Source organism: Bombina bombina, chromosome 2 (genome assembly GCF_027579735.1).
Source record: "Bombina bombina isolate aBomBom1 chromosome 2, aBomBom1.pri, whole genome shotgun sequence".
Lineage (NCBI taxonomy): Eukaryota > Metazoa > Chordata > Amphibia > Anura > Bombinatoridae > Bombina > Bombina bombina.
The window spans coordinates 247,563,538-247,582,424 of NC_069500.1; positions in this window are offsets into that span (position 1 = coordinate 247,563,538).

The following is an 18,887-nucleotide window of genomic DNA, read 5'->3' on the forward strand; positions in this document are numbered from 1 at the left end:
ATAATCTTGTGCTCCACATTTAACACTTTTCCCAGTTTGCAAGGGGGGGGGGATGGTGGACTTTTCCCAGTGCGGGGGTGTCCCTCTTTCAAATTTTGAAATATTGGAAGTTATGTGACAGGCTCACCAGGCAGACAGGCAGGCATCATTTACAACCATGACATATTGACATTCATTCACAGACAATCATTATGATTGTTTGTGAATGAATGTCAATATGTCACGTATAGTTTGTAGGAGGCATGGCATGACAGTATAGTATGTGTGTGTGTATATATGTGTGTGTATATATGCGTGTGTGTGTATATATGTGTGTGTATATATGTGTGTGTATATATGTGTGTGTGTGTATATATGTGTGTGTATATATGTGTGTGTGTATATATGTGTGTGTGTATATATGTGTGTGTATATATATATGTGTGTGTATATATGTGTGTGTATATATGTGTGTGTGTATATATGTGTGTGTGTATATATGTGTGTGTATATATGTGTGTGTGTATATATATGTGTGTGTATATATGTGTGTGTATATATGTGTGTATGTATATATGTGTGTGTATATATGTGTGTGTGTATATATGTGTGTGTGTATATATGTGTGTGTGTATATATGTGTGTGTGTATATATGTGTGTGTATATATGTGTGTGTGTATATATGTGTGTGTATATATGTGTGTGTGTGTGTGTATATATATATATATATATATGCTGTATTAGGCTACAATGTGTGATTTTGTAAAATTTTGGGATGGTGGTGTGCCACAGGATTGTTAAATGTAAAAGAGTGTGCCACGGCAAAAAAAAGTTGAAAATCACTGCTATAGATTGTGTTCCTTCAGAGGTAGTGAATGGGAAACAATGTCTGGAATATCATTATGTTATCATAAATTAACTGATAAATCCAGAAAACAGGAGTACAGGCTGAAAACTATTTGGAATAGTGCTGATATTGTATTGGTGGAAATAATGATTATTCATCCACCTAAACGTACAAATTAAGATTTATATTTTATTATGTTTTTTTTTTTTTTTATAAATATGAAGAATATTCCAGCATTCAAGTTAATGCAAAATTCCTATTTACTACATAAATGTATAACATATATTATAATTCTAAAAACTACAAACCTTTTTTGTGTTTCTTTAACATTGTCCTTTTGCAGTAAGGCAACTTCTCTTTTTAATTTAAAATTATTTTGAGTACACTTGTTAAAAACCCTTGTTAAAATTCATAGTGCACCTAAAAAGAGATAAAGTAAAGAGAAAAATCACATAATGTTGCTTGTGTAATGTTTCCTCCTTAGAGATCTAATTAATTGTCTTGAATTATTAAGAATCTAAGTTTCATCGCCTTGTTAAGATGTAGGGCATGCGTCCAAATATGTCTTACTGTAAAAAACATGAAACAGCTTGACTGAACTACTGACACACATGAGTAAAGATAATACTGATGTGTCTGAACTGACAGATTCTTGTGGTATTCTGTGAGCATGAAATATGTTTGTGTGAGAGCTTTTTTTTTCCCCAGGAGTTCCCATGAAAGTGCTCTGTATGAAACGAATGAAAGTGCTTTCACATTACAGACGCACAGAAGTCATAGTGTCATTCATTTTATTTTTACAGTTTGCAGACTCTGGCAAAAGTGATTATATGAGTGTAGAGACACCTGGTATATTTGTGCCTTAGGTATGTGCAAATGTCTTTTTTCTGGAATCTTACAAAGAGACATGTTTAGAGAGTTTTCATACAAAGCACAAGTATGCAGTGTATTGCTCTGGATTTTTGTAGACAGTTAATATTTATGTAATCTTTCTATTTAAAGAGTGGGTTACAATCCAAATAACTAAAAGGTTTATTTACGGGATCATTTAATTAACCACTAAATGTTATCAAATGAATAACATTTCAAATATATTAATGGTTATTCATTTTTAATATTAATTATTAATGTCATCAATATCTTAATACTGTTATTACCAAAATATGCTCAAACTGTATATAACATATTTAAACATAGAGTATAAGAATAATAAAAGCAAAATTCAAATAAATGCTTTATGTAAAATGTCATGTATGAATTTAGGACTAGTAATCCTCAGATAATTTTTCAATGTTACAAATACCTTTTTCCTTAAAAAAAAAATATTTTTTAATTATAATAAAGATTGTTATTTGAAAAATATATTGTTAATATATTATGGCATGGTAATAGAAAACTAATGCACTAAGTATCAAAAAATAGTCAGGTACAGAAAAAAATTATATTTTGAAATAATAAACAATTACTTACGGCTAGATTACGAGTTTTGTGTTTAGGTGAAAAAGCAGCGTTATCAGGTTATAACGCTGCTTTTTCACGCCCCGCTGCTATTACGAGTCTTGTAGGTACAGCTGTACCGCACACTTTTTTGGCCATAATGCAAATCAACTTACGCAAATTGCATAAAGTCTTTTTTCAATGGGATTTTAATAGCACCGGTATTACAAGCTTGTCCTGGGAGGCCAAAAAGTGAGTGGTACACCCTATACCGCCAAGATTCGCATTCTAAAGTCAGTGGTTATGAGTTTTACGCTACAAAGCTGTAACATTCAACTCATAACTAAAGTGTTAAAAAGTACACTAACACCAATAAACGACCTATTAACCCCTAAACCGAGGCCCTCCCGCATCGCAAACACTAAAATAAAATTATTAACCCCTAATCTGTTGCTCCCGACATCGCAGCCACTGTAATAAACATATTAACCCCTAAACCGCCGCACTCCCACATCACAAACACTAGTTAAATATTATTAACCCCTAACATCGCCGCCACCTATCTACATTTTTTAACCCCTAATCTTCCGCCCCCAACGTAGCCGCCAGTATACTAAAGTTATTAACCCCTAACCCTAAGTCTAACCCTAAAACCCACTAACTTAAATATAATTAAAATAAATCTAAATAAAACCTACTATTAATAACTAAATAATTCCTATTTAAAACTAAATACTTACCTGTAAAATAAACCCTAAGCTAGCTACAATATAACTAATAGTTACATTGTATCTATCTTATTTTACAGGCAAGTTTGTATGTATTTTAACTAGGTAGAATAGCTACTAAATAGTTATTAACTATTTAATAACTACCTAGCTAGAATAAATACAAATTTACCTGTAAAATAAAACCTAACCTGCCTTACAATAAAACCTAACCTTACACTACAATTAAATAAATTACCTAAATTAAATACAATTAGCTAAATTACAAAAAACTTATTAAACCTAATCTAATAGCCCTATCAAAATTAAAAAAAAAAAAACCCAAAATAAAAAAAAACCCTAGCCTAAACTAAACTACCAATAGCCCTTAAAAGGGACCTTATGCGGGGCATTGCCCCAAAGAAATCGGCTCTTTTACAAACAACCCCCCAACACCCACACAACCAACCCCCTCAAATAAAAGCCTAACTAAAAAAGCTGCAATCAGCCAATAGGATTGAGCTTCAAAACTCATAATCTAGCTGATAGTTATTTTAAACTCCCAGAAGTATTAATTACATTAAATACATACTAAATACAACTATTTATATGCTAAAAATATGTTGAAATACTAGCATTTTTTTTTCTCAAAAAGTCAGGATTAGTAAACTAGATTGAAAATACTGAAACAATTAGGTTTCCTGTTGGGAGGAGCTATCAAAGCATACTAGTTTTGTGCCCTAATTACAGAAGGGCAATTTTACATTGTACCCATCCAGTTTCTTGATTCTTAGTGTCAGAAAGGTTCTGAAAGCCTGGATACGTGGTCCTTACAGGATGGAGCTACTAGAAGCCTCCATAAAGCCGACTGGCTCGATACCCTGGACAGCTCCTATAATCTGCCGGATTTATATCACTTTCTTGAAGAAGGCTGTTGCGGTTTTATGGTTTACCAAAACTGAGGCTACAGCTACATGCCACATATGAGAGGCAAACTATTACGTAGTGGTCCTCATTTGTAGGCAATTGACTGGCTTGGTCCAGAGGTGTTTGGACCCGGCGGTTTGCCTCAAGGGGTGGGAATGGAGTATTCCAGTCTCCAGCATATGCAAGCTCAGCACTGAATCTGCAAAACACAACTATTAACCCTGTGTTTTTACACTTACTGTATTATATCTGCTTAAGGGCTAGATCACAAGTGGAGTGCTAATTTATTATGCACCCGTAAACTAGCAAATTTGCCCAAAGCAGTTTTAGGGTTTAAAAAAAAACGGCACTGAAAAGAGCCTTTACATTGTGGTCTATGGGGAACTGTGTGTTCCTGTAAATAACATAATTTATGCTTACCTGATAAATTTATTTCTCTTGTAGTGTATCCAGTCTACGGATCATCCATTACTTATGGGATATATTCTCCTTCCCAACAGGAAGTTGCAAGAGTCCACCCACAGCAAAGCTGCTATATAGCTCCTCCCCTAACTGCCATTACCAGTCATTCGACCGAAAACATGCAGAGAAAGGAAAACCATAGGGTGCAGTGGTGACTGTAGTTTAATGGAAAAATTACCTGCCTTAAAGTGACAGGGCGGGCCGTGGACTGGATACACTACAAGAGAAATAAATTTATCAGGTAAGCATAAATTATGTTTTCTCTTGTTAAGTGTATCCAGTCCACGGATCATCCATTACTTATGGGATACCAATACCAAAGCTAAAGTACACGGATGATGGGAGGGACAAGGCAGGTACTTAAACGGAAGTTACCACTGCCTGTAAAAAACCCTTTCTCCCAAAAATAGCCTCCGAAGAAGCAAGGTATCAAATTTGTTAAATTTGAAAAAGTATGAAACGCAGACCAAGACTCCGTCTTGTAATCTGTTCAACAGAAGCCACATTTAAAAAAGGCCCAAGTGAAAACCACAGCTCTAGTAGAATGAGCTGTAATCCCTTCAGGAGGCTGCTGTCCAGCAGTCTCATAAGCTAAATGAATTATGCTTTTTAACCAAAAAGACAGAGAGGTTGCTGAAGTCCTTTGACCTCTCCTCTGTCCAGAATAGACAACAAACAAGGTGAATGTTTGATGAAAATCTGTAGTAGCTTGTAAGTAAAACTTTAAAACACGAACCACGTCCAAATTGTGTAATAGACGTTCCTTCTTTGAAGAAGGATTAGGATACAAGAATGGAACAACAATCTCTTGAGTGATATTCTTGTTAGATACCACCTTAGGTAAAAACCCAGGTTGGTACACAGGACTACCTTATCCGTACGGAGAACCAGATAAGGAGAATCACATTGCAACGCAGATAACTCGGAGACTCTATGAGCCGAGGAAATAGCTACCAAAAAGGAACTTTCCAAGATAGAAGTTTGATATCTATGGAATGAAAAGGTTCAAATGGAACTCCTTGAAGAACCTTAAGAACCAGCTTTAAGCTCCATGGCGGAGCAACATTTTTAACCACAGGCTTGGTTCTAACCAAAGCCTGACCAAATGCTTGAACGTCTAGAATACCTGCCAGACGCTTGTGCAAAAGAATAGACAGAGTAGAAATCTGTCCTTTTAAAGAACTAGCTGACAACCCTTTTCTCAAAATCATCTTGGAGAAAAGATAATATCCTGGGAATCCAGACTTTACTCCATGAGTAACCCTTGGATTCATAACAATAAGATATTTACACCATATCTTATGTTAAATTTTCCTAGAGACAGGCTTTTATGCCTGTATTAAGGTATCAATTACTGACTCGGAGAAGCCATGCTTTGATAACATCAAGCGTTCTGTCTCCAGGCAGTCCATCTCAGATTAGTTATATTTAGATGGTTGAAAAGACCCTGAGGTAGAGGGTCCTGTCTCAGAAGCAGAGACCGTGGTGGAAAGGATGACATGTCCACCAGATCTGCATACCAGGTCCTGCGTGGCCACGCAGGCGCTGTCAAAAGCACCAAAGCACTCTCCTGCTTGATCTTGTGCAAACCCCTCCGGAGGGAATTCCCACTCCCCCGGATGAAAAGTCTGACGACTTAGAAAATCTGCCTCCCAGTTCTCAACACCTGGGATAGGGATAGCTTTTAGACAAGAGTGAGTCTCTGTCCAGTGAATTATTTTAAGACTTCTAACATTGCTAGGGAACTTCTGTTCCCCCTTGATGGTTGATGTAAGCCACAGTCGTGATATTGTCCGACTGAAATATGATGTACCTCAGAGTTGCTAACTGAGGCCAAGTCTGAAGAGCATGGAATATCGCTCCCAGTTCCAGAATATTCATTAGAAGGAGGGTCTCCTCCTGAGTCCACTATCCCTGAGCCTTCAGGGAGTTCCAGACTGTATCCCAACCTAAAAGGCTGGCATCTGTTGTAACAATTGTCCCATCTGACCTGCGGAAGGTCATACCCTTGGACAGATGGACCCGAGATAGTCACCAGAGAAGAGAATCTCTGGTTTCTTGGTCCGGATTTAACAGGAGAACAAATCTGTGTAATCCCCATTCCTCTGGCTGAGCATGCATAGTTGCAGTGGTCTGAAATGTAGGCGTGCAAACGGTACTATGTCCCTTGCCGCTACCATTAAGCCGATTACATTCATGTACTGAGCCACCAAAGGGCGCGGATGGAATGAAGAACACGGCAGAAATTTAGAAACTTTGACAACCTGGACTCCGTCAGGTAAATTTTAATTTCTACAAAATCTATCAGAATCCCTAGGAGGGAAACCCTTGATATTGGGGATAGAGAACTCTTTCCTTGTTCACTTTCCACCCATGCGATCTCAGAAATGCCAGTACTACGTCCGTATGAGACTTGGCAACTTGGATGTTTGACGCCTGTATCAGGATGTCGTCTAAATAAGGGGCCACTTCTATGCCCCGCGGCCTAAGGACCGCCAAAGTGACCCCAGAACCTCCATAAAGATTCTAGGGGCTGTAGTTAACCCAAAGGAAAGAGCTACAAACTGGTAATGCCTGTCTAGAAAGGCAAACCTGAAAAACCGATGGTGATCTTTATGCATCGTAATGTGAGGATAAGCATCCTTCAAATCCATTGTAGTCCTCTATTGACTCTCCTGGATCATAGTTAAGATGGTACGAATAGTTTCCATCTTAAATGATAGAATTCTAAAGAATTTGTTTAAGATCTTTTAGATCCAAAATAGGTCTGAAGGTTTCCTTTCCTTGGGAACCACAAACCGATTTGAGGAAAACTGTGTCCCTGTTCCTCTATTGGAACTGAATGGGTCACGTACACAATGCAAGAATGTCTCTTTCTTTATCTGGTTTGCAGATAAATGTGAAAGGCAAAAACTCCCCTTTTTTGGGGGGGAAAGCTTTGAAATCCAGAAGATATCTCTGGGGTATAATTTCCAATGCCCAGGGATCCTGGGCATCTCTTGCCCACGCCTGGGCAAAGAATGAAGTCTGCCCCCTATAGGATCCGTTACCAGATAGGGGTCCGTTCCTCATGCTGTTTTAGAGGCAGCAGCAGGCTCCTTGACCTGCTTATCTTTGTTCCAGGTCCGGTTGTCTCCAGACCGCCTTGGACTGAGCAAAAGTTCCCTCTTATTTTGCCTTAGAGGAAGTTGATGCCACACCTGCCTTGAATTTTCGAAAGGCACGAAAATTAGGCCTTTTTTGTCCCTTGATTTGGACCTGTCCTGAGGAAGGGCATGATCTTTTCCTCCAGTGATATAAGTAATAATCTCCTTCAAACTAGGCCTGAATAGGGTCTGCCCCTTGAAGGGAAGTTAAGTAGCTTATTTATTAAAGTCACAACAGCTGACCATGATATAAGCCATAGCGCTCTGCGCGCCAGTATAGTAAAAAGCAGAATTCTTAGCCGTTAGTCTAGTCAAAGGAACAAAGGCATCAGAAAACAAAGGAATTGGCTAGCTTAAGTGCTCTAAGCTTGTCAAATATATTCATCCAATGGAGCCTGTAAAGCCTCATCAAGAGACTCAAACCAGAACGCCGCAGCAGCAGTGACAGGAGCAATGCGTGCAAGGGGCTGCAGGATAAAACCTTGTTGAATAAACATTTTTTATCCATTGGATCTAAAAAAGCACAACAGTCCTCGCCAGAGGTAGTGGTACGCTTAGCTAGAGTAGAAACTCTTCTCTCCACCTTAGGAACTGTCTGCCATAAGTCCTGTGTGGTGGCAACTATTAGAAAACATTCTTCTAAACAATAGGAGGGGAAGAGAACGGCACACCTGGTCTATCCCATTCCTTATGAAAAATTTTAGTAAACCTCTTTAGGTATTGGAAAAACATAAGTACACACCGGCACTGCATATTATTTATCCAGTCTACACAATTTCTCTGGCACTGCGATTGTACACATTCATTCAGAGCAGCTAAAGCCTCCCTGAGCAACAAGTGGAGGTTCTCAAGCATAAATTTTAAATGTAGAAATATCAGAATCAGGTTAAATCATCTTCCCTGAGTCACAAATATCACCCACAGACTAAGCATATTGTGAGGTAGTATCAGACATGGTTCTTAAAGTGTCTGTATGCTCTGTATCTACCCCCAGAGCTGTTTTGCTTTCCTTTAATTTCAGGTAGTCTGACTAATACTGCTGCCAGTGTATTATACACAACCTTTGCCATGTCTTGTAAAATAAACGCTATGGGCGCCATTTATATACTTGGCGCCATTTGAGCGTGAGTCCCTGGAGCGGGAGTCAAAGGGTCTGACACGTGGGGAGAGTTAGTCGGCATAACTTCCCCCTCGACAGAATCCTCTTGTAAAATAAACGCTATGGGTGCCCTTGATGTACTTGGCGCCATTTGAGCGTGAGTCCCTAAAGCGGGAGTCAAAGGGTCTGACACGTGGGGAGAGTTAGTCGGCATAACTTCCCCCTCGACAGAATCCTCTGGTGATAATGTTTTTAAATACAAAAAATGATCTTTATTGTTTAACATGAAATCAGTACATCTGGTACACATTCTAAAATGGGGTTCCACCATGGCTTTAAACATAATAAACACAGAGCCTCCTCTATGTTAGACATGTTAGAACTAATAAAGAGACTAGTAAGCTTGGAAAACACTTTAAATCAAGTTAACAAGCAAATATAACAAACGTTACTGTGCCTTTAAGAGAAACAAATTTTGTCAAAATTTGAAAAACAGTGAAAAAAGGCAGTAAATCAAACGAAATTTTTACAGTACATGTAATAAGTTAACAGAGCATTGCACCCACTTGCAAATGGATGATTAACCCCTTAATGCAAAAAACAGATATATAAAAAAAAAAAAAAAAAAAAAAAAAAACGACATTTTTTTAAACAGACACAACAAAACTGCCACAGCTGAGCTGTGGATTACCTTCCCTATAACTGTTTCTATGCAAAATTTAAGCCAGCCATGTGGAAAAATTAGGCCCCAATAAGTTTTATCACCAAACATATGTTAAAAAACGATTAAACATGCCAGCAAACGTTTTAAAACACATTCTTATAAGAGTATGTATGTCTATTAATAAGCCTGATCCAGTCGCTATCACTGCATTTAAGGCTTTACTTACATTACTTCGGTATCAGCAGTATTTTCTTAGTCAATTCCATTCCTTAGAAAAATATATTACTGCACATACCTTAGCATATATCTCTATCAATCAGCCTGGTACCAGTCGCTTTCACTGCATTTAAAGGCTGTACTTACATTACTTCGGTATCAGCAGTATTTTCTTAGTCAATTCCATTCCTTAGAAAAATATTTTACTGCACATACCTTATTTGCAGGAAAACCTGCATGCCATTCCCCCTCTGAAGTACCTTACTCCTCAGAATGTGTGAGAACAGCAACTGGATCTTAGTTACGTCTGCTAAGATCATAGAAAAAAACGCAGGCAGATTCTTCTTCCAAATACTGCCTGAGATAAACAGCACACTCCGGTGCCATTTAAAAATAACAAACTTTTGATTGAAGAAATAAACTAAGTATAAAAAACCACAGACTCTCACGACCTCCTATCTATGTTGAGACTTGCAAGAGAATGACTGGTAATGGCAGTTAGGGGAGGAGCTATATAGCAGCTTTGCTGTGGGTGGACTCTTGCAACTTCCTGTTGGGAAGGAGAATATATCCCATAAGTAATGGATGATCCGTGGACTGGATACACTTAACAAGAGAAATATATATAAATATGCTTATATACATATATATTTAAGTGTTAATATGTGTATATACAAATAAATATATATGTATATATTCATATACTTACATACTTTAATCTGCTGCCCATCATTACACAACTTCACGGCATGTATGTATGTATTGGGTACTTGTAAAGTGCGGCTAATCACCCGTAAGGGTCTCAAGGTGTTGCTCATTTTATCGACCTCGGAAGGATGAAAGGCTGAGTGGACCTCGCCGGGGATCGAACCTGCAACCCTTGGGTTGCTACAGCGCTCAGCCACAGTGCCTTAGCATGCTGAGCTATCTGTCTGGCCTGAGAATGAGGCTCCCATTGGAGCTTATGGAAGTGCGCTCTCATAAGCACCTAACTTGTAATACCAGCGCACATTTTCATGCACTGGTATTATTAAGTGGAGGGCAAATATCGCCCTCGCAAAAGCCATATTTTGTGCTCCACTTGTAATCTAGCCCTAAATCGATTGCGGTTGTATAGTGAAGTGATTTTTGCTTGCTGCTGAGATCATTAACTGGTATGAACAACATTAACTGGTTGCTGACGGTATATAAGCCTAGAATATTTGTGTTACCTGTCTATAGTGACATACCCCATTAGCAATCTGGATATTTTAAGCTGTAAAGCAAGACGTATACCACAAAAGGAGTAGTTGGTAATATTAGTGAAAATTGTTGGAGGCCTGCGGGACTCAAAACAAAGTATACTGCAGAGTGCTAACATAATAGAGAGTGTGTTGTATATGCCACTTTTTGGCACTTTACTTAAGAGGATTGGTTGTTCTATTCTGAATGTTATTTGCGACCAAGAGGAAATTAATACGGACTATTCTGACCTTTTCTCTCTATAGTGAATTTTCAAGGAGGGTGCTGGTGGCTCTATCCTATTATAAAATGTACTGTATATCAAAACTAAGAGATTATCCTTCATCAATGTGAGGACTTTGCTATCTTTCTGGATAAACCTTTTCGAGCATGGATGTATATGGTTTCTGAGCTATTATTTAGAGACTTATAGCATAAGATCTTTGAAGGACAATATTCTTTGAGTGTTTTCTACTGCATTAATACTGTTAAGAAAACTGGGAAGTATCTCTAAATCATTTTTTTGTGTTTGGTATATTTTATATCCACTATTGTTGTTGGTGTCACATATACATGGAAAATGTGTATCTCACACTAAAATTAAATCACCAGCTATGCCACCTAAACAAAACAAAAACAAAAATTATTGACACCAGTTCAGAATTTGCTAGTGATTCTATTGATCCTTCAATGCCAGGTGTAGACTATTATATATATATATATATATATATATATATATATATTCTTTCATTAATCTATTTCCAGAACTGATAATGACCCAATTTGGCCTTTTTAGAAAAGATCTGGCTAGTCTAACCATTGAGATTAGATAATTTGCTAGTAGAGTCTCAGAAGTTGAGACTAGGGTTTTCGATCTAGAAGATCAGGTTAATATTCAAGACCACTCTGTTATGACTCAAAGTAATAAACTTAATTATTTTCAGTTGAAAACGGAAGAACTTGAAGATCGGTCCCAACGCAATAATATCAAAGTAGTTGGGTTACCTGAATCTATTACATTTTGGGATAATCTAGCTTTAGCCTCTATGCAGCTCCCTCAACTTCTTGATATTCAATCTTTAAGTTTACCTTTAATGGAAGAAAGAGCCCATAGGATTGGGATGCTTAGGAAAAATCCTGATGGTAGCTATAAGGCTAGGCCAGAGATGATTAAACTTTCAGGATAAATGAAATATACTTAGATAGTATCAGAAACATGGTTTAGAGATAAAAATGAACATCAAAGATATAGTTATATCCGATCATGCAATTATCTCTCTAAATATTCAAATTAATGTTTCCTTAACTAGTAACTACCTACACTAGTTTTTTTAGCTGAGAAATTTATTGCATAATGTACATTTTAAAAATTGTCTAAAAGGAAGATGGAATGATTATTGGCACCATAATATGGTTTACCCTACTAAGGTTGAGATTTTTGTGAAGCAGCCAAGACATTTCTGAGTGGGGAAATTATAGCATATCTCTGTAAGAGGAAAAATAAAACTAAAAGATAGAGATACATTTATCTAATCAAGAGAGGAATAATTTTAAAGCTTATATGATAAATCAAACTAAAAATGTCTGGGATTAATATATTTTGACTAAGTTAGAGAGAGAATTATTTATTAAGCAATAATCAATAAAGGCAGAAATGAGAGAGAAAAAACGCATTATACAGCAGCCATTATGGGAAATTGGCTAAATTTCTTTACAGAATAGTTAAAAGTAGGCAAAATAAGAATATAATTACTACTTATTTTCTAAATTAATACAAGATTAAAGGGACAGTTAAGTAAAAAAACAAATCATGATTAAAATAGGGCATGTAATTTTAAACAACTTTCCAGTATACTTTTATCACCAATTTTGCTTTGTTCTCTTAGTATTCTTAGTTAAAAGCTAAACCTAGGAGGTTCATATGCTAATTTCTTAGACTTTGAAGGTCGCCTCTAATCTGAAAGCATTTGGACAATTGTTCACCAATAGAGGGTGTTAGTTCATGTGTTACTTATAGATAACATTGAGCTCACGCATGTGAAGCTCCTAGGAGTGAGCACTGATTGGCTAAAATGCAACTCTGTCAATAGAACTGAAATAAGGGGGCAGCCTACAGAGGCTTAGATACAAGGTAATCACAGAGGTAAAACATGTATTATTATAACTGTGTTGGTTATGCAAAACTGGGGAATGGGTAATAAAGGGAGTATTTATCTTTTTAAACAACAAAAATGCTGGTGTTGACTGTCCCTTTAACTAGCAACAAAGATATTAGAAGGGTGTTTTTTGAATATTTTCAGAAAATCTATGCGTAAGATGTTGTAAATGTGGATAACCAGGTTATGCTCTGGAACAAAATCTCTCTTCAAAGATTTCCCCTGATCTTTTGTTTTTAAATGAGCCCATTTCTAATGAAGAGGTTCTCTCTGCATTTAACAAATCTAAATTGAACAAAGCTCCAGGCCTGGATAATCTGCCTGCTGATGATTAGAGATCAGACTACTCCTACTCTTATTTAATTATTTAATGAATATTATTGTGAAAATAGAATGAATTCTCAGTATTTTACGGCTTCCAATAACTTGAATTCTTTAATTCCTATGTGAACACCCTTTCAGGGTAGTTGATCAAATTTAATATCTGGGCAACTTTCTCAGTAGAAATCCTAGTCAATGGTACAGATTAAACTTTCCCCAAAAAAATTCTAAATGTAATGTAGAGTTAAATAAATGGATATCCTTACCTATTTCTTTATCCGTGCGGATTATGTTAATTAAATCTATTTTATTTTTTGTCTTCTTTAGATATTACAAAATTTACCTTCAGCTATCCATAGAAGGGACATTGCTTTTTTTCATTAAGATTTGTATATGGCAAAGGAAAAAAGCATGTATTTCTTTACATAGATTATCACAACCTAGATCTGTTGATCGTTTATCTTTTTCCAATATTAAATATTATAATCTAAATACCATAATTAATTTTGCTGTTGACTGGCTATCTGAGAAAGAGAATGTCTCTTTTTTTTCCCTTAAAAGCCATACTCCATTGTCGTTGTTCCAAACTACCGGCTCATATTTGTAATATGTGTATGTTTTTTAAAATATAATTGTAGCATGGCAAAAGTACTGCCCGAAAATACAAGCATATTTTCAGGTTTTATATTATCTAAAAAATCGAGGTAACCCGGAGTTTTATCAAGGTTTATCATATGCCCTTTTGCTATGACTGGTCAAATAAAGGTCTTAAATATTTGGTTCAAATTAAGGCAATGTTGTCTAATTTAATTAACTCTTTGGAGTTAGCTACAGAATTTAATATCTATAGATCTAGCTTTTTTGCTTATCTTCAATTTAGATATTTATTTGATAATCTGAAAATGAAATTTGGCAGAATCTTGCACCTAGGAGAGCTAGACCAAGCTATAAAATTATAAAAGCAAGATTTAAATGCTTTGATACAAAAATGGCATACAATTTTTTCAGATTGAAAAACTACATTAGTTTGTTTATTGAAAAAAAAATATTTGTTTATAGATTCCAGAAAAATATAATTTTAGATTACTTAATAAGATTTATATTACTCCAGCCAGACTCTCCAAGTGGTATACTGATGATATGATTCTTTGTTTTAGATGTAGCCCACAATATTACTGAATTTGTTAGGGCAATACACCCACAAATAATCTTGGAACAATTTAAAAGGAAATAAAACCCAAAATTTTTTTCTTTCATGATTCAGATAGAGCATGCAATTTAGAGCAACTTTTTAATTTGCTCCTATTATCAATTTTTCTTCGTTCTCTTGATATCTTTATTTAAAAAGAAGGAATGTAAGCTTAAATGTAGCCACCAATCACAAGCGCTATCTAAGATGCTGAACCAAAAATGGACCGGCTCCTAAGCTTACATTCCTGTTTTTTCAAATAAAGATACCAAGAGAACTTAAAATAATTGATAATAGGTGTAAATTAGAAAGTTGTTTAAAATTGCATGCTCTATCTGAAGCATGAAAGAAAAAAATGTGGATTTCAAATCCCATTAATTTAAGGATATTTACAGATAAACATTTAAATATAAGTTTTAAAAAGTGGCTGGAAGTTATTAAATCACTCCTGTTGACAACTGCAAATTATTACTCCTTTCCAGAAATCCAGTTTATTTTCTTTATATATTTTCCCTTCTTCGTGGTTAACGTGAATACGATGACTAATTCTAGGTGTGGGGACTGGGGTTGGGGGGGGGGGGGAGAGGAAAATTCTTTTTTTTTTTGCGTGTGTGTCTACTATATATAGAAAATATTGAAGATTAGGATGATATTTTGTTTTTTATATGAGTATATTGATTTTTTTAAGTACATTCTCTTGGAATATGTGTTTAACCCAGCGTCTCCAAGGAAATAGGAAGGGTTGATAGGGGAGGACGGGTGGGAAAAGGGGGATATTAAGGGAATTTGAGGATATTTCTATGTCTGAGTGTACATAACATTTGAAAATGGTTTATGAACATTAATTTGGTTTATCTGGAACATAGATTTAACAGAGTACATATTTATTTATATTGTATTTCAAAGGTTATTTATCCAATGTTCTGTTAGTATCTATGAGATGTTAATGATAATTCCATATATGTTATTAATTTATTTCAATGACATTAGGATGTAGATGTAGGTTGTGGATATCATCATTGATTACTGTATATTTCTTGGCTATGAAATATTTTGTTTTTGTTTTGTAATATGCTGACCACATTGGTATAATTCCTCCATTTAATAAAACAAAATTAAAAAAATACTGAAACAAAAAAGTCTTCTTAAAAAACATAATTTATGCTTACCTGATAAATTCCTTTCTTCTGTAGTGTGATCAGTCCACGGGTCATCATTACTTCTGGGATATTACTCCTCCCCAACAGGAAGTGCAAGAGGATTCACCCAGCAGAGCTGCATATAGCTCCTCCCCTCTACGTCACTCCCAGTCATTCGACCAAGGACCAACGAGAAAGGAGAAACCAAGGGTGTAGTGGTGACTGGAGTATAATTTAAAAAATATTTACCTGCCTTAAAAAACAGGGCGGGCCGTGGACTGATCACACTACAGAAGAAAGGAATTTATCAGGTAAGCATAAATTATGTTTTCTTCTGTTAAGTGTGATCAGTCCACGGGTCATCATTACTTCTGGGATACCAATACCAAAGCAAAAGTACACGGATGACGGGAGGGATAGGCAGGCTCTTTATACAGAAGGAACCACTGCCTGAAGAACCTTTCTCCCAAAAATAGCCTCCGAGGAAGCAAAAGTGTCAAATTTGTAAAATTTGGAAAAAGTATGAAGCGAAGACCAAGTTGCAGCCTTGCAAATCTGTTCAACAGAGGCCTCATTCTTAAAGGCCCAAGTGGAAGCCACAGCTCTAGTAGAATGAGCTGTAATTCTTTCAGGAGGCTGCTGTCCAGCAGTCTCATAGGCTAAACGAATTATGCTACGAAGCCAAAAAGAAAGAGAGGTAGCAGAAGCCTTTTGACCTCTCCTCTGACCAGAGTAAACGACAAACAGGGAAGACGTTTGTCGAAATTCCTTAGTTGCCTGTAAGTAAAACTTTAGGGCACGAACTACATCCAGATTGTGCAGAAGACGTTCCTTCTTCGAAGAAGGATTTGGACACAAAGAAGGAACAACAATCTCTTGATTGATATTCCTGTTAGTGACTACCTTAGGTAAGAACCCAGGTTTAGTGCGCAGAACTACCTTATCCGAATGAAAAATCAAATAAGGAGAATCACAATGTAAGGCTGATAACTCAGAGACTCTTCGAGCCGAGGAAATAGCCATTAAAAATAGAACTTTCCAAGATAACAACTTTATATCAATGGAATGGAGGGGTTCAAACGGAACACCCTGTAAAACGTTAAGAACAAGGTTTAAACTCCATGGCGGAGCAACAGTTTTAAACACAGGCTTAATCCTGGCCAAAGCCTGACAAAAAGCCTGAACGTCTGGCACTTCTGACAGACATTTGTGTAACAGAATGGACAGAGCTGAGATCTGTCCCTTTAATGAACTAGCAGATAAACCCTTCTCTAAACCTTCTTGTAGAAAAGACAATATCCTAGGAATCCTAACCTTACTCCAAGAGTAACCTTTGGATTCACACCAATATAGGTATTTACGCCATATCTTATGGTAAATCTTTCTGGTAACAGGCTTCCTAGCCTGTATTAAGGTGTCAATAACTGACTCAGAAAACCCACGTCTTGATAAAATCAAACGTTCAATTTCCAAGCAGTCAGCTTCAGAGAAGTTAGATTTTGATGTTTGAAAGGACCCTGTATCAGGAGATCCTGTTTCAGAGGTAGAGACCAAGGTGGACAGGATGACATGTCCACCAGGTCTGCATACCAAGTCCTGCGTGGCCATGCAGGTGCTATTAGAATCACTGATGCTCTCTCCTGTTTGATTCTGGCAATCAATCGAGGAAGCATCGGGAAGGGTGGAAACACATAAGCCATCGTGAAGTCCCAAGGTGCTGTCAGGGCATCTATTAGGACTGCTCCTGGATCCCTGGATCTGGACCCGTAACGAGGAAGCTTGGCGTTCTGTCGAGACGCCATGAGATCTATCTCTGGTTTGCCCCAACGTCGAAGTATTTGGGCAAAGACCTCCGGATGAAGTTCCCACTCCCCCGGATGAAAAGTCTGACGACTTAAGAAATCCGCCTCCCAGTTCTCCACTCCCGGGATGTGGATTGCTGACAGGTGGCAAGAGTGAAACTCTGCCCAGCGAATTATCTTTGATACTTCCATCATTGCTAGGGAGCTCCTTGTCCCTCCCTGATGGTTGATGTAAGCTACAGTCGTGATGTTGTCCGACTGAAACCTGATGAACCCCCGAGTTGTCAACTGGGGCCAAGCCAGGAGGGCATTGAGAACTGCTCTCAATTCCAGAATGTTTATTGGCAGGAGACTCTCCTCCTGACTCCATTGTCCCTGAGCCTTCAGAGAATTCCAGACGGCACCCCAACCTAGAAGGCTGGCGTCTGTTGTTACAATTGTCCAGTCTGGTCTGCTGAATGGCATCCCCCTGGACAGATGTGGCCGAGAAAGCCACCATAGAAGAGAATTTCTGGTCTCTTGATCCAGATTCAGAGAAGGGGACAAGTCTGAGTAATCCCCATTCCACTGACTTAGCATGCATAGTTGCAGTGGTCTGAGGTGTAAGCGAGCAAATGGCACTATGTCCATTGCCGCTACCATTAAGCCGATTACCTCCATGCATTGAGCCACTGACGGGTGTTGAATGGAATGAAGGGTGCGGCAAGCACTTTGAAGTCTTGTTAACCTGTCCTCTGTCAGGTAAATCTTCATTTCTATAGAATCTATAAGAGTCCCCAGGAAGGGAACTCTTGTGAGTGGAACGAGTGAACTTTTCTTTTCGTTCACCTTCCATCCATGTGACCTTAGAAAAGCCAGTACTAACTCTGTATGAGACTTGGCAGTTTGAAAGCTTGAAGCTTGTATCAGAATGTCGTCTAGGTACGGAGCTACCGAAATTCCCCGCGGTCTTAGTACCGCCAGAAGAGCACCTAGAACCTTTGTGAAGATTCTTGGAGCTGTAGCCAATCCGAATGGAAGAGCTACAAACTGGTAATGCCTGTCTAGAAAGGCAAACCTTAGATACCGGTAATGATCTTTGTGAATCGGTATGTGAAGGTAAGCATCCTTTAAATCCACTGTGGTCATGTACTGACCTTCTTGGATCATGGGTAAAATTGTCCGAATAGTCTCCATTTTGAATGATGGAACTCTTATGAATTTGTTTAGGATCTTTAAATCCAGGATTGGTCTGAAAGTTCCCTCTTTTTTGGGAACCACAAACAGATTTGAGTAAAACCCCTGTCCCTGTTCCGACCGTGGAACTGGATGGATTACTCCCATTAACAATAGTTCTTGTATGCAGCGTAGAAACGCTTCTTTCTTTGTTTGGTTTGTTGACAACCTTGACAGATGAAATCTCTCTCTTGGAGGAGAGTATTTGAAGTCCAGAAGGTATCCCTGAGATATTATCTCTAGCGCCCAGGGACCCTGGACATCTCTTGCCCAAGCCTGGGCGAAGAGAGAAAGTCTGCCCCCCACTAGATCCGATCCCGGATCGGGGGCCCTCAATTCATGCTGTTTTAGGGGCAGCA